Source organism: Amphibalanus amphitrite, unplaced genomic scaffold (assembly GCF_019059575.1).
Source record: "Amphibalanus amphitrite isolate SeventyFive unplaced genomic scaffold, NRLGWU_Aamphi_draft 000129F_arrow, whole genome shotgun sequence".
NCBI classification, from domain to species: domain Eukaryota; kingdom Metazoa; phylum Arthropoda; class Thecostraca; order Balanomorpha; family Balanidae; genus Amphibalanus; species Amphibalanus amphitrite.
In genome coordinates, this window is record NW_024881624.1 from 647,960 (window position 1) to 664,285 (window position 16,326).

Sequence of the window (16,326 nt, forward strand, 5' to 3'; positions counted from 1 at the left end):
AAATGGCACAAAATAACTTATCCCCCCAAAATTTTACCGATTTCATTTTATTTTGCCTCGCCCCCTAATTTCAGGATCAGACCCTTGTATCTCTCCGCAGACGATGTCGGAATCTCATCACGGAAACCTCTGCAGAGGACCTTCACGGGCAGACTTGGGTCGAAATCTTGCACATTTTTGGGGAAAAAGTCCTTGATGTCACTGCTATGCACCACACGTTTCACACCATCCTTCAGGAAATGTACATAGGCGTACAGATCTCAACCGCAATGAAGCGCCAACAGGGCCTTGGCGCCAACAACAACGCAGCGTTTCACGCAGCGCCGGCATTTTTGAAAATATGTTTGTTTTCATCGCTTTTTAAAAGAACAAATATCCGAATAATTTTTACAAGTATCACTTCTTAATGATTTAAGAATATTATTTTCTATCAGAGAAAGCTTCTAACCGATTTTGGCAATTAAATAACATCATTGGTCATGAAAGTACGAGAAATTATGCATGAGAAAGGCAAGTTATATTTCCTATTCCCTTCTTTTTAAAACAAAATAATTTTTTATTAATTATAAGTCATTATTTTAGTGTGTCGTTTTTCATCGTCATGCATTTAGAATAAATTTATTTCTGAGAACTGGCAACGCTGTTCGCTAGAGGAATTTCCGGTAGCTGTTTAAAGTGTTTGTTGGGGACCACGAGAAATAATTGAAAGAAATTTGGCTATTTAGAGCTCAGCACTCGCGATGTCGGCCCCGAAGCGCTACAAGGCTTTCTGATGAAATTTTTTTTTCTGATATAAGGCCTAAACTATTGAACCATCAAACCATCAGACTTTCCGTCAGAAACCACCAGACCATCAGCGCATGCATCTTCTGATGGTCTGATGGTCAGCAGGGTGACCATCAGACCATTAGGCTACACCATTAGAAACCATCAGACCATCACAAAAACCATCAGACCATCACACAACACCATCAGACCATTACACAGAACCATCAGACCACCACACAAGACCATCAGAAACCATCAGACCACCAAGCAAGACCATCAGAAACCATCAGACCATCAGCTAGAACCATCAGAAACCATCAGACCATCAGCCAAATCCATCAGAAACCATCAGACCATCAGAAAAATCCTGATGGTTTTTTTCCTAGGGTGTGTACACATTACACACATATGCCTCTGAGATTATATACTAGCTCATGCAAACTCTATGCAGGCCCCGGAGTTCCCACGCTAATCCTTAAGAAACCAAGCCGGCATGCGGCGTCACCACCGGGCTTCTGAGGTACACAGCACCAACCCATGAGGTCTTACTTTAGTGTCTTAGAGCCAATCTCCTTTAGCAGGGCCCACCCACCACTGCCGAAGAGGGTCTCATGCCAGCCATTGCTGGGCCTACGAGAGCCTCAAGTAAACCCACGCTGATATTCCATATATATATATATCCGGCCGCATATTTACGTCTGGACAACGAGTTGCGGGGAAAAGTGCTGCTTTTGTTGCAGTTTTAGGAGCCGGTAATTAGGCTGGATTTTGGGGTTACTTTTTCGTTCTGATTCATGTATTTCGTAGTGTTTGGCTTTTGAATATTTTAGTTCTTTCAGATAAATATTAATCACCTTACAACTTTTGTAAAAACGTTTCATTTTTTATAAGCCGACATTCAGAGTCCTAAAAATACATCAGCACTACAATCATTGTAAACAAACAAATGGAGCACCACTTGGCTCTGTTCCAAGGCGCTTTTTAAGTTTATCTGGTTGTTTCCGTACTCTTGTACGTCGTTTTGTTGGATGTTTTGAATCCTTTAAGATTGACTTATATCATATTTAAAAAGCATGTGATTGAAAACAATCCGAAGTATCCAGGAAGCTGACAGAGGTCCTGACTCCTGAACAATATCAATATCAAGTTGAACTTGAAGTTATGAAATTTTGGTTGATAAACACAAGTTGATCGGGCTCATATATCAGCAAGAAAAAGTAAAATTAAAAGAGCTTATTGGCCGAAAACAAGCTATGATATTGCAGATCTTGGAGCAATACTGAAGAGCGCGCTGAGCAGGATCATGCCAGAAAATGTTGTCTGATGAGCGCATATTGATGTATTGGATTGGTATGAATATTGAATGATAACTTACAACAGCAAGATAAATTAGTGCTAACTATCAAGTTAAAAATCTAGAATGAATGGACTTTGGCAGCTTTACTATGCTTAGATGCTATGCACTGCAGATTGTAATATGTGCATCAGGTACTCAGTGTCTGGCAAATGAAACATGCAGTCATTCCATTGCTACTGGAGGAGAAAGCTTGGATCACTAAATCCACTTTATGTTGATTTTGAGGTTAATCATTACTGTATTTCTTGAAAAAAGGATTGTTATAAAATTGTCAATGTGACAATCCATGCAACGGTGTGATCATATAATGTGTTCATAGTCATTCGTGATATGTGATTGTTGGTCCAATATACAATGGCAAAGCTCTCAGTTTCAGCGTTTCTGCCTGTGGCTGGCCAGCAGTGACTCAGAGCTTAGAACTTAGAAGTATTAGTTTTCTTCACAGGGCTGGGATAAAAAGTACTGAGGGTAATCTTCCACCAAGGAACTCTACTTTGACATGGTATGACATGTAGGCACAAGTAGGTAGGTGCTTAGTTCCTATAGTCAGCAGTTATGTAGGTTTAGTCGGGTTAGCTTAGATTAGGATGTTAGTTTTTTAGGTTGCCAAGTGTCCATAAAAATGTGACCTGAGCAATGAGCATACCTGAATAACCTGACAGCTGACCTAACCTCAATCATCACACATATTTGCAGCCTGGCCAAGACCTGCATAGCAGTAGCACCCAGTTATAGGTAGGTACTCACCCTAACTCAATCTTACCTGCTAACCTTCAACTTGCCAATAGTTAGCTCACCTTGCCAAGCTGCATCCAGGGAAACAGTCAACTGAGGAACTGGCTCATTGGGTGGCTGGTGTGAGTCTGTGCATTTAAAGTGTTTCTTCTCTGAAGCTGCTCTGCAAGCTGCTGTATGTCATGTTAGATGCTCAGAAAATGTGGGAAATGATTACTAAGCTACTTTAGTGCTTTGTTAATGCTCGAGACATGAACAAGTACAGATCCTGCAACGTACAGCTATGAGTTAGGTGCTAGGTGAGTATGTTATGTGAATGTGCTGTTCCCTGTTTGACCATAGTAAGTATACAAACAAGCACAGGGTCACAGTTATATTCAATCTCCACATAAACATACAACAAAAACGGCCATATAGCCTCACTCCGAACACACCACAAAGAACTTAAGCCTTTGCAAGCACAAAAATGCTTTGATTTACAGGACAGGTACACAATATATCCTCTGTCCTTGGGGATCTTGCTGCCAAGTGGAGGTACGATGACTGAACTTCAGGATTGATCAACCTTTTATTCTTAGCCACTGCTTATATACGAGAAAGACCAAATGCTTGTTTGTAAACTGCCTTGAAAATTTAACATGTCGAAAAATAAAATAGTTCCCTCTCCTTTTGGAATACACAAAGCAAAATATTTAAAAACTTCTAGTGGATGGACAAAAGCAGTTAGCATAGCTTCCCCTCAAGTCAATTTCTGACACTGATGAATTACACTGACGCTTATTCGCTTCATATTTTGTAACAAACGCGCTAAAACTGCAATATAACAACACTATATGCTTCTTGACAAAATGCAAAAGTAGTAAAAATTTAGCCCTGATGGCATTCATTCTTGCTGGAAACGTAATCACAAAACATTTTGTAGTAACTATTAAATTCCGGCCGAAAACAGTGCACGGTTTAAAAAAGAATCATTCCAATGACGGTCCATTCTGGCGGTCCTGAAATCGCCACTATTTCCGGCCTCTCCAACGCAACTCGTTGTCCAGACGTAAATATGCTATCCGGCCATACTCGTGAACCGGTGCCAGCGACGCTGACCGCCAAATTGACAGAATGCGAAACTGAGCCCACTCATGAGTGAAATTATGTCCGTGAAGTTGGCGACGTCGCCAGCGACTTTTCCAGCGACGAGCACCGATTTTAGCCAAAACCTCGTCCAAGGTCAATTGGACCATGAGGATCACGAAAATCGAACCCATTCACCCCTAAACCTTGACCTTCAAGGTCAAATTCAAGGTCAAAGGACGGGGAACTGAAAAAGTGCCACTAAATATTGTCCGATTTTCAAAATTTTGGCACCAAAATGTAGCGCGTGAAAAGTTCTAGCCGCACATCGAAAACCATTTTCATCAAGGTCAAACTTCAAGGTCAAATTCAAGGTCAAAGGACGGGGAACTGAAAAAGTGCCACTAAATATTGTCCGATTTTCAAAATTTTCACACCAAAATGTAGCGCGTGCAAAGTTCTAGCCGCACATCGAAAACCATTTTCATCAAGGTCAAACTTCAAGGTCAAATTCAAGGTCAAAGGACGGGGAACTGAAAAAGTGCCACTAAATATTGTCCGATTTTCAAAATTTTGGCACCAAAATGTAGCGCGTGCAAAGTTCTAGCCGCACATCGAAAACCATTTTCATCAAGGTCAAACTTCAAGGTCAAATTCAAGGTCAAAGGACGGGGAACTGAAAAAGTGGCACTAGATATTTTCCGATCTTCAAAATTTTGGCACCAAAATGTAGCGCGTGCAAAGTTCTAGCCGCACATCGAAAACCATTTTCATCAAGGTCAAACTTCAAGGTCAAATTCAAGGTCAAAGGACGGGGAACTGAAAAAGTGCCACTAAATATTGTCCGATCTTCAAAATTTTGGCACCAAAATGTAGCGCGTGCAAAGTTCTAGCCGCACATCGAAAACCATTTTCATCAAGGTCAAACTTCAAGGTCAAATTCAGGGTCAAAGGACGGGGAACTGAAAAAGTGCCACTAAATATTGTCCGATCTTCAAAATTTTGGCACCAAAAGGTAGCGCGTGCAAAGTTCTAGCCGCACATCAAAAACCATTTTCATCAAGGTCAAACTTCAAGGTCAAATTCAAGGTCAAAGAACGGAGAACTTTAAAAATGCTACGTCACCAGCGACTTTTCCAGCGACGAGCACCGATTTTAGCCAAAACCTCGTCCAAGGTCAATTGGACCATGAGGATCACGAAAATCGAACCCATTCACCCCTAAACCTTGACCTTCAAGGTCAAATTCAAGGTCAAAGGACGGGGAACTGAAAAAGTGCCCCTAAATATTGTCCGATTTTCAAAATTTTGGCACCAAATGTAGCGCGTGCAAAGTTCTAGCCGCACATCGAAAACCATTTACATCAAGGTCAAACTTCAAGGTCAAATTCAAGGTCAAAGGACGGGGAACTGAAAAAATGCCACTAAATATTGTTTGATTTTCAAAATTTTGGCACCAAAATGTAGCGCGTGCAAAGTTCTAGCCGCACATCGAAAACCATTTTCATCAAGGTCAAACTTCAAGGTCAAATTCAAGGTCAAAGGACGGGGAACTGAAAAAGTGCCACTAAATATTGTCCGATTTTCACAATTTTGGCACCAAAATGTAGCGCGTGCAAAGTTCTAGCCGCACATCGAAAACCATTTTCATCAAGGTCAAACTTCAAGGTCAAATTCAAGGTCAAAGGACGGGGAACTGAAAAAGTGCCACTAGATATTGTCCGATCTTCAAAATTTTGGCACCAAAATGTAGCGCGTGCAAAGTTCTAGCCGCACATCGAAAACCATTTTCATCAAGGTCAAACTTCAAGGTCAAATTCAAGGTGAAAGGACGGGGAACTGAAAAAGTGCCACTAAATATTGTCCGATCTTCAAAATTTTGGCACCAAAATGTAGCGCGTGCAAAGTTCTAGCCGCACATCGAAAACCATTTTCATCAAGGTCGAACTTCAAGGTCAAATTCAAGGTCAAAGAACGGGGAACTTTAAAAATGATACGTCACCAGCGACTTTTCCAGCGAAGAGCGCCGATTTTAGCCAAAACCTCGTCCAAGGTCAATTGGACCATGAGGATCACGAAAATCGAACCCATTCACCCCTAAACCTTGACCTTCAAGGTCAAATTCAAGGTCAAAGGACGGGGAACTGAAAAAGTGCCACTAAATATTGTCCGATTTTCAAAATTTTGGCACCAAAATGTAGCGCGTGCAAAGTTCTAGCCGCACATCAAAAACCATTTTCATCAAGGTCAAACTTCAAGGTCAATTTCAAGGTCAAAGGACGGGGAACTGAAAAAGTGCCACTAAATATTGTCCGATCTTCAAAATTTTGGCACCAAAATGTAGCGCGTGCAAAGTTCTAGCCGCACATCGAAAACCATTTTCATCAAGGTCAAACTTCAAGGTCAAATTCAAGGTCAAAAGACGGGGAACTGAAAAAGTGCCACAAGATATTGTCCGATTTTCAAAATTTTGGCACCAAAATGTAGCGCGTGCAAAGTTCTAGCCGCACATCGAAAACCATTTACATCAAGGTCAAACTTCAAGGTCAAATTCAAGGTCAAAGGACGGGGAACTGAAAAAGTGCCACTAGATATTGTCCGATCTTCAAAATTTTGGCACCAAAATGTAGCGCGTGCAAAGTTCTAGCCGCACATCGAAAACCATTTTCATCAAGGTCAAACTTCAAGGTAAAATTCAAGGTCAAAGGACGGGGAACTGAAAAAGTGCCACTAGATATTGTCCGATCTTCAAAATTTTGGCACCAAAATGTAGCGCGTGCAAAGTTCTAGCCGCACATCGAAAACCATTTTCATCAAGGTCAAACTTCAAGGTCAAATTCAAGGTCAAAGGACGGGGAACTAAAAAAGTGCCACTAAATATTGTCCGATCTTCAAAATTTTGGCACCAAAATGTAGCGCGTGCAAAGTTCTAGCCGCACATCGAAAACCATTTTCATCAAGGTCGAACTTCAAGGTCAAATTCAAGGTCAAAGAACGGGGAACTTTAAAAATGATACGTCACCAGCGAATTTTCCAGCGAAGAGCGCCGATTTTAGCCAAAACCTCGTCCAAGGTCAATTGGACCATGAGGATCACGAAAATCGAACCCATTCACCCCTAAACCTTGACCTTCAAGGTCAAATTCAAGGTCAAAGGACGGGGAACTGAAAAAGTGCCACTAAATATTGTCCGATTTTCAAAATTTTGGCACCAAAATGTAGCGCGTGCAAAGTTCTAGCCGCACATCAAAAACCATTTTCATCAAGGTCAAACTTCAAGGGCAATTTCAAGGTCAAAGGACGGGGAACTGAAAAAGTGCCACTAAATATTGTCCGATCTTCAAAATTTTGGCACCAAAATGTAGCGCGTGCAAAGTTCTAGCCGCACATCGAAAACCATTTTCATCAAGGTCAAACTTCAAGGTCAAATTCAAGGTCAAAAGACGGGGAACTGAAAAAGTGCCACAAGATATTGTCCGATTTTCAAAATTTTGGCACCAAAATGTAGCGCGTGCAAAGTTCTAGCCGCACATCGAAAACCATTTACATCAAGGTCAAACTTCAAGGTCAAATTCAAGGTCAAAGGACGGGGAACTGAAAAAGTGCCACTAAATATTGTTTGATTTTCAAAATTTTGGCACCAAAATGTAGCGCGTGCAAAGTTCTAGCCGCACATCGAAAACCATTTTCATCAAGGTCAAACTTCAAGGTCAAATTCAAGGTCAAAGGACGGGGAACTGGAAAAGTGCCACTAAATATTGTCCGATCTTCAAAATTTTGGCACCAAAATGTAGCGCGTGCAAATTTCTAGCCGCACATCGAAAACCATTTTCATCAAGGTCAAACTTCAAGGTCAAATTCAAGGTCAAAGGACGGGGAACTGAAAAAGTGCCACTGGATATTGTCCGATCTTCAAAAATTTGGCACCAAAATGTAGCGCGTGCAAAGTTCTAGCCGCACATCGAAAAACCATTTTCATCAAGGTCAAACTTCAAGGTCAAATTCAAGGTCAAAGAACGGGGAACTTTAAAAATGCTACGTCACCAGCGACTTTTCCTGCGACGAGCACCGATTTTAGCCAAAACCTCGTCCAAGGTCAATTGGACCATGAGGATCACGAAAATCGAACCCTTTCACCCCTAAACCTTGACCTTCAAGGTCAAATTCAAGGTCAAAGGACGGGGAACTGAAAAAGTTCCACTAAATATTGTCCGATCTTCAAAATTTTGGCAGCAAAATGTAGCGCGTGCAAAGTTCTAGCCGCACATCGAAAACCATTTACATCAAGGTCAAACTTCAAGGTCAAATTCAAGGTCAAAGGACGGGGAACTGAAAAAATGCCACTAAATATTGTTTGATTTTCAAAATTTTGGCACAAAAATGTAGCGCGTGCAAAGTTCTAGCCGCACATCGAAAACCATTTTCATCAAGGTCAAACTTCAAGGTCAAATTCAAGGTCAAAGGACGGGGAACTGAAAAAGTGCCACTAAATATTGTCCGATTTTCACAATTTTGGCACCAAAATGTAGCGCGTGCAAAGTTTTAGCCGCACATCGAAAACCATTTTCATCAAGGTCAAACTTTAAGGTCAAATTCAAGATCAAATGCCGGGGAACTGAAAAAGTGCCACTAGATATTGTCCGATCTTCAAAATTTTGGCACCAAAATGTAGCGCGTGCAAAGTTCTAGCCGCACATAGCCGCACATTGCACGCGCTACATTTTGGTGCCAAAATTTTGAAGATCGGACAATATCTAGTGGCACTTTTTCAGTTCCCCGTCCTTTGACCTTGAATTTGACCTTGAAGTTTGACCTTGATGAAAATGGTTTTCTATGTGCGGCTAGAACTTTGCACGCGCCACATTTTGGTGATAAAATTTTGAAAATCGGACAATATTTAGTGGCACGTTTTCAGTTCCCCGTCCTTTGACCTTGAATTTGACCTTAAAGTTTGACCTTGATGAAAATGGTTTTCGATGTGCGGCTAGAACTTTGCACGTGCTACATTTTGGTGCCAAAATTTGAAGATAGGACAATATCTAGTGGCACTTTTTCAGTTCCCCGTCCTTTGACCTTGAATTTGACCTTGAAGTTTGACCTTGATGAAAATGGTTTTCGATGTGCGGCTAGAACTTTGCACGCGCTACATTTTTGTGCCAAAATTTTGAAAATCGGACAATATTTAGTGGCACTTTTTCAGTTCCCTGTCCTTTGACCTTGAATTTGACCTTGAAGGTCAAGGTTTAAGGGTGAATGGGTTCGATTTTCGTGAGCCTCATGGTCCAATTGACCTTGGACGGGGTTTTGGCCAAAATCGGTGCTCGTCGCTGGAAAAGTCGCTGGTGACGTAGCATTTTTAAAGTTCCCCGTTCTTTGACCTTGAATTTGACCTTGAAGTTTGACCTTGATGAAAATGGTTTTCGATGTGCGGCTAGAACTTTGAACGCGCTACATTTTGGTGCCAAAATTTTGAAGATCGGACAATATTTAGTGGCACTTTTTCAGTTCCCCGTCCTTTGACCTTGAATTTGACCTTGAAGTTTGACCTTGATGAAAATGGTTTTCGATGTGCGGCTAGAACTTTGCACGCGCTACATTTTGGTGCCAAAATTTTGAAGATCGGACAATATCTAGTGGCACTTTTTCAGTTCCCCGTCCTTTGACCTTGAATTTGACCTTGAAGTTTGACCTTGATGAAAATGGTTTTCGATGTGCGGCTAGAACTTTGCACGCGCTACATTTTGGTGCCAAAATTTTGAAGATCGGACAATATCTAGTGGCACTTTTCAGTTCCCCGTCCTTTGACCTTGAATTTGACCTTAAAGTTTGACCTTGATGAAATGGTTTTCGATGTGCGGCTAGAACTTTGCACGCGCTACATTTTGGTGCCAAAATTTTGAAAATCGGACAATATTTAGTGGCACTTTTTAGTTCCCCGTCCTTTGACCTTGAATTTGACCTTGAAGTTTGACCTTGATGAAAATGGTTTTCGATGTGCGGCTAGAACTTTGCACGCGCTACATTTTGGTGCGAAAATTTTGAAGATCGGACAATATCTAGTGGCACTTTTTCAGTTCCCCGTCCTTTGACCTTGAATTTGACCTTGAAGTTTGACCTTGATGAAAATGGTTTTCGATGTGCGGCTAGAACTTTGCACGCGCTACATTTTGGTGCCAAAATTTTGAAAATCGGACAATATTTAGTGGCACTTTTTCAGTTCCCCGTCCTTTGACCTTGAATTTGACCTTGAAGTTTGACCTTGATGAAAATGGTTTTCGATGTGCGGCTAGAACTTTGCACGCGCTACATTTTGGTGCCAAAATTTTGAAGATCAGACAATATCTAGTGGCACTTTTTCAGTTCCCCGTCCTTTGACCTTGAATTTAACCTTGAAGTTTGACCTTGATGGAAATGGTTTTCGATGTGCGGCTAGAACTTTGCATGCGCTACATTTTGGTGCCAAAATTTTGAAAATCGGACAATATTTAGTGGCACTTTTTCAGTTCCCCGTCCTTTGACCTTGAATTTGACCTTGAAGTTTGACCTTGATGAAAATGGTTTTCGATGTGCGGCTAGAACTTTGCACGCGCTACATTTTGGTGCCAAAATTTTGAAAATCGGACAATATTTAGTGGCACTTTTTCAGTTCCCCGTCCTTTGACCTTGAATTTGACCTTGAAGTTTGACCTTGATGAAAATGGTTTTCAATGTGCGGCTAGAACTTTGCACGCGCTACATTTCGGTGCCAAAATTTTGAAAAACGGACAATATTTAGTGGCACTTTTTCAGTTCCCCGTCCTTTGACCTTGAATTTGACCTTGAAGTTTGACCTTAATGAAAATGGTTTTCGATGTGCGGCTAGTACTTTGCACGCGATACATTTTGGTGCAAAAATTTTGAAAATCGGACAATATTTAGTGGCACTTTTTCAGTTCCCCGTCCTTTGACCTTGAATTTGACCTTGAAGTTTGACCTTGATGAAAATGGTTTTCGATGTGCGGCTAGAACTTTGCACGCGCTACATTTTGGTGCCAAAATTTTGAAAATCGGACAATATCTAGTGGCACTTTTTCAGTTCCCCGTCCTTTGACCTTGAATTTGACCTTGAAGTTTGACCTTGATGGAAATGGTTTTCGATGTGCGGCTAGAACTTTGCACGCGCTACATTTTGGTGCCAAAATTTTGAAGATCGGACAATATTTAGTGGCACTTTTTCAGTTCCCCGTCCCTTGAACTTGAATTTGACCTTGAAGTTTGACCTTGATGAAAATGGTTTTCGATGTGCGGCTAGAACTTTGCACGCGCTACATTTTGGTGCCAAAATTTTGAAAATCGGACAATATCTAGTGGCACTTTTCAGTTCCCCGTCCTTTGACCTTGAATTTGACCTTGAAGTTTGACCTTGATGAAAATGGTTTTCGATGTGCGGCTAGAACTTTGCACGCGCTACATTTTGGTGCCAAAATTTTGAATATCGGACAATATTTAGTGGCACTTTTTCAGTTCCCCGTCCTTTGACCTTGAATTTGACCTTGAAGTTTGACCTTGATGAAAATGGTTTTCGATGTGCGGCTAGAACTTTGCACGCGCTACATTTTGGTACCAAAATTTTGAAGATCGGACAATATCTAGTGGCACTTTTTCAGTTCCCCGTCCTTTGACCTTGAATTTGACCTTGAAGTTTGACCTTGATGAAAATGATTTTCGATGTGCGGCTAGAACTTTGCACGTGCTACATTTTGCTGCCAAAATTTTGAAGATCGGACAATATTTAGTGACACTTTTTCAGTTCCCCGTCCTTTGACCTTGAATTTGACCTTGAAGGTCAAGGTTTAGGGGTGAATGGGTTCGATTTTCGTGATCCTCATGGTCCAATTGACCTTGGACGTGGTTTTGGCTAAAATCGGTGCTCGTCGCTGGAAAAGTCGCTGGTGACGTAGCATTTTTAAAGTTCCCCGTTCTTTGACCTTGAATTTGACCTTGAAGTTTGACCTTGATGAAAATGGTTTTCGATGTGCGGCTAGAACTTTGCACGCGCTACATTTTGGTGCCAAAATTTTGAAGATCGGACAATATTTAGTGGCACTTTTTCAGTTCCCCGTCCTTTGACCTTGAATTTGACCTTGAAGTTTGACCTTGATGAAAATGGTTTTCGATGTGCGGCTAGAACTTTGCACGCGCTACATTTTGGTGCCAAAATTTTGAAGATCGGACAATATTTAGTGGCACTTTTTCAGTTCCCCGTCCTTTGACCTTGAATTTGACCTTGAAGTTTGACCTTGATGAAAATGGTTTTCGATGTGCGGCTAGAACTTTGCACGCGCTACATTTTGGTACCAAATTTTTGAAGATCGGACAATATCCAGTGGCACTTTTTCAGTTCCCCGTCCTTTGACCTTGAATTTGACCTTGAAGTTTGACCTTGATGAAAATGGTTTTCGATGTGCGGCTAGAACTTTGCACGCGCTACATTTTGGTGCCAAAATTTTGAAAATCGGACAATATTTAGTGGCACTTTTTCAGTTCCCCGTCCTTTGACCTTGAATTTGACCTTGAAGTTTGACCTTGATGAAAATGGTTTTCGATGTGCGGCTAGAACTTTGCACGCGCTACATTTTGGTGCCAAAATTTTGAAAATCGGACAATATTTAGTGGCACTTTTTCAGTTCCCCGTCCTTTGACCTTGAATTTGACCTTGAAGTTTGACCTTGATGAAAATGGTTTTCGATGTGCGGCTAGAACTTTGCACGCGCTACATTTTGGTGCCAAAATTTTGAAAATCGGACAATATCTAGTGGCACTTTTTCAGTTCCCCGTCCTTTGACCTTGAATTTGACCTTGAAGTTTGACCTTGATGAAAATGGTTTTCGATGTGCGGCTAGAACTTTGCACGCGCTACATTTGGTGCCAAAATTTTGAAGATCGGACAATATTTAGTGGCACTTTTTCAGTTCCCCGTCCTTTGACCTTGAATTTGACCTTGAAGTTTGACCTTGATGAAAATGGTTTTCGATGTGCGGCTAGAACTTTGCACGCGCTACATTTTGGTGCCAAAATTGTGAAAATCGGACAATATTTAGTGGCACTTTTTCAGTTCCCCGTCCTTTGACCTTGAATTTGACCTTGAAGTTTGACCTTGATGAAAATGGTTTTCGATGTGCGGCTAGAACTTTGCACGCGCTACATTTTGGTGCCAAAATTTTGAAGATCGGACAATATCTAGTGGCACTTTTTCAGTTCCCCGTCCTTTGACCTTGAATTTGACCTTGAAGTTTGACCTTGATGAAAATGGTTTTCGATGTGCGGCTAGAACTTTGCACGCGCTACATTTTGGTGCCAAAATTTCGAAAATCGGACAATATTTAGTGGCACTTTTTCAGTTCCCCGTCCTTTGACCTTAAATTTGACCTTGAAGGTCAAGGTTTAGGGGTGAATGGGTTCGATTTTCGTGATCCTCATGGTCCAATTGACCTTGGACGAGGTTTTGGCTAAAATCGGTGCTCGTCGCTGGAAAAGTCGCTGGTGACGTAACATTTTTAAAGTTCTCCGTTCTTTGACCTTGAATTTGACCTTGAAGTTTGACCTTGATGAAAATGGTTTTTGATGTGCGGCTAGAACTTTGCATGCGCTACATTTTGGTGCCAAAATTTTGAAGATCGGACAATATTTAGTGGCACTTTTTCAGTTCCCCGTCCTTTGACCTTGAATTTGACCTTGAAGTTTGACCTTGATGAAAATGGTTTTCGATGTGCGGCTAGAACTTTGCACGCGCTACATTTTGGTGCCAAAATTTTGAAAATCGGACAATATTTAGTGGCACTTTTTCAGTTCCCCGTCCTTTGACCTTGAATTTGACCTTGAAGTTTGACCTTGATGAAAATGGTTTTCGATGTGCGGCTAGAACTTTTCACGTGCTACATTTTGGTGCCAAAATTTTGAAAATCGGACAATATTTAGTGGCACTTTTTCAGTTCCCCGTCCTTTGACCTTGAATTTGACCTTGAAGGTCAAGGTTTAGGGGTGAATGGGTTCGATTTTCGTGATCCTCATGGTCCAATTGACCTTGAACGAGATTTTGGCTAAAATCGGTGCTCGTCGCTGGAAAAGTCGCTGGCGACGTCGCCAACTTCACGGACATAGTGAAATTTACGTCCTTTGATGGCACAAGAAAGAAAATGAAACATACGAAAAGCTTTTCTAGGACTTTTGTTCGATCTGAAAGGTGGGGCCAAAAGATAGTATGGCCCCACCTTTCAGCACCAAAGGGGGGGCCATGGCCCCCGTGGCCCCCCCCCCCTGGGACCGCCAGTGACAGTTGGTGCACATCTGGTACAGATTAGGTGCAGATTTGGTCAAACCAGGTTCAGTGTGTCTCTTAGCAGCTATCAGCTAGGGTTGCACTAATTGTTGATATGCCTGCTTTGTCATATTATCAGAGAGCATCTGCATGATTTTTTTTGAATTTTTGAATTTTTGGATTTTGACCCCCAAAAATAAAAAAATAGATTTTTTGAATAACATAGCCGAAAAATCTAAAAAAGTTTTTTGAAATTCGCAAAAACCGGAACATATGTGATAGTGCTTACCGTTTTCTATCCACATACCAAATTTCAGATTGATACCTCTTTTTTTGGCGAAGTTATAGCGAAAAAAACTGTTCAAAATTGATGACGTCAAATTTTCAAACTCAATTTTTAGCAATTCTAGACCCCGTAGCGCAAAACAAAGACCACCATTAGACTGCCCGTGACGAGCTGCATCGAATCAATACCCATTTTATGCAAAACTATCAACTTTAAAATTTGACCTTTTTTGACCTGACCTTTTTTATTTTTTATTTATTTTTTTTAATAAATTTAGTCCGAACCTTTTGATGGGAAGGATTCACAAGGACAGAGCCACCGCTAAGCGAAGCTTGTTGCGATGACCCTGCCCTCTACCCTCCGATCGCGTAATTCCGACCTTGACCTGACCTTCACCAGAAAGTGACCTAAGCCGTACCTGATAGTCTTACAACCAACACCATTGAGTTGGAAATGAAAAATTGGCCATAAAACGCATCGCGCAACCATAGTACCTAAAGTTAGGTTCATGTGACCTGACCTGTGACCCTTGGTGACCTGACCTAGTATTGTCAGTGACCTCTTATAGCAACATATGTACTAGGCACCTGACGCCCTATCGCTGATTCTCGACAAAATGCGTTTTCTTCGGTGTTATAGCGCATTCCCTAGATGACCCGTGAACGCAGGGCTCAAAAAAGCTGTTTGGTGGTCGCCGACCAAAACTTTTATTCAGATTGTGGTCGCAGCACCGGCTGCCCAGTAGGTACTCTGCCCATAGCTCTTTGGTTGTCGCACAGGCAATGGAACGTTTTTTAAACCAATTAACTTCTAATGCTGCTATTCCCAGCACCGTAGCACGTATCAAGCGCCACCAATGTACACGAATCTGCAATTACAACATGAATTAAAAGCAGTGGTTTGATCGCTAACGCTGCGTTCGGACAGCCCGGTTTCCACGTGGAGTTTCTACGCCGATGAGCTCCTCACGGAAACGATCGCCTTTCGGCCGCTTGGCCATAGTGTTTCGCGCTGACTGAACGCGTTTGCGTGAGGAATTCCTCGGCGTGGAAGTTCCACGCAGTGACCGGGCTGTCCGAACGCAGCTTAAATACACCATAACAAACGAGAGTGAAATTTTGTGCCCGAATCCCTACTCCTCCCCTGGCTGACCCGACGGACGCCACCCCTCCCCCTCGGCGTCCCTTCCCCCACGGTGGCAGTCAGCTGGCGGCCGGCCGGCCGGGCCGGCGCGGTGGGTGAGCGTCCCGTCCCGTAATACGCCACGCCGCGTACCTACTGCGTAGTAGGAGACCATCTGGGCGACCAATGAACGGCGCTCGTCGGCGATTTTGACAACCGCTCTTCCCCATTGGTTTAACACGGGTGGTCGCACAGAAAACGCCGACGAGCGCCGATGGGGAAACGTGGTAGTATTCCCGTGTACGGAAGGTGGTAGTTTATCCTACAACAGTGGTATGTTTGCTCACCGTCCAGTGTCCAGGTTGTACCGTGGAAGTAACCATGGTGACCAATGACTTAATGATGCTTTTTTTGAGCCCTGCGTGAACGGTGAAACATGTCATCTTTGACCTGACCTGTGACGTCATCGGTGACCCCGAGGTCAATGAAATTTGGTTTCCCTCGACAAATTTGACAGGCCTTTCGAACGCCGTTTGAATTTTGCGGATCTGTCCAGTAGTTTAGGAGATACGAGGGGGGGGGGGCAAAAAATAGCCCCCCCCCCACCAGGTCGCGTTATAAACAGACCCCACCAGGGCGCGGGTTAAAAGCCGCAAGAGGCCCTCAGAAGTCGGCGTGGGGCCCTTATGGAGACCTTA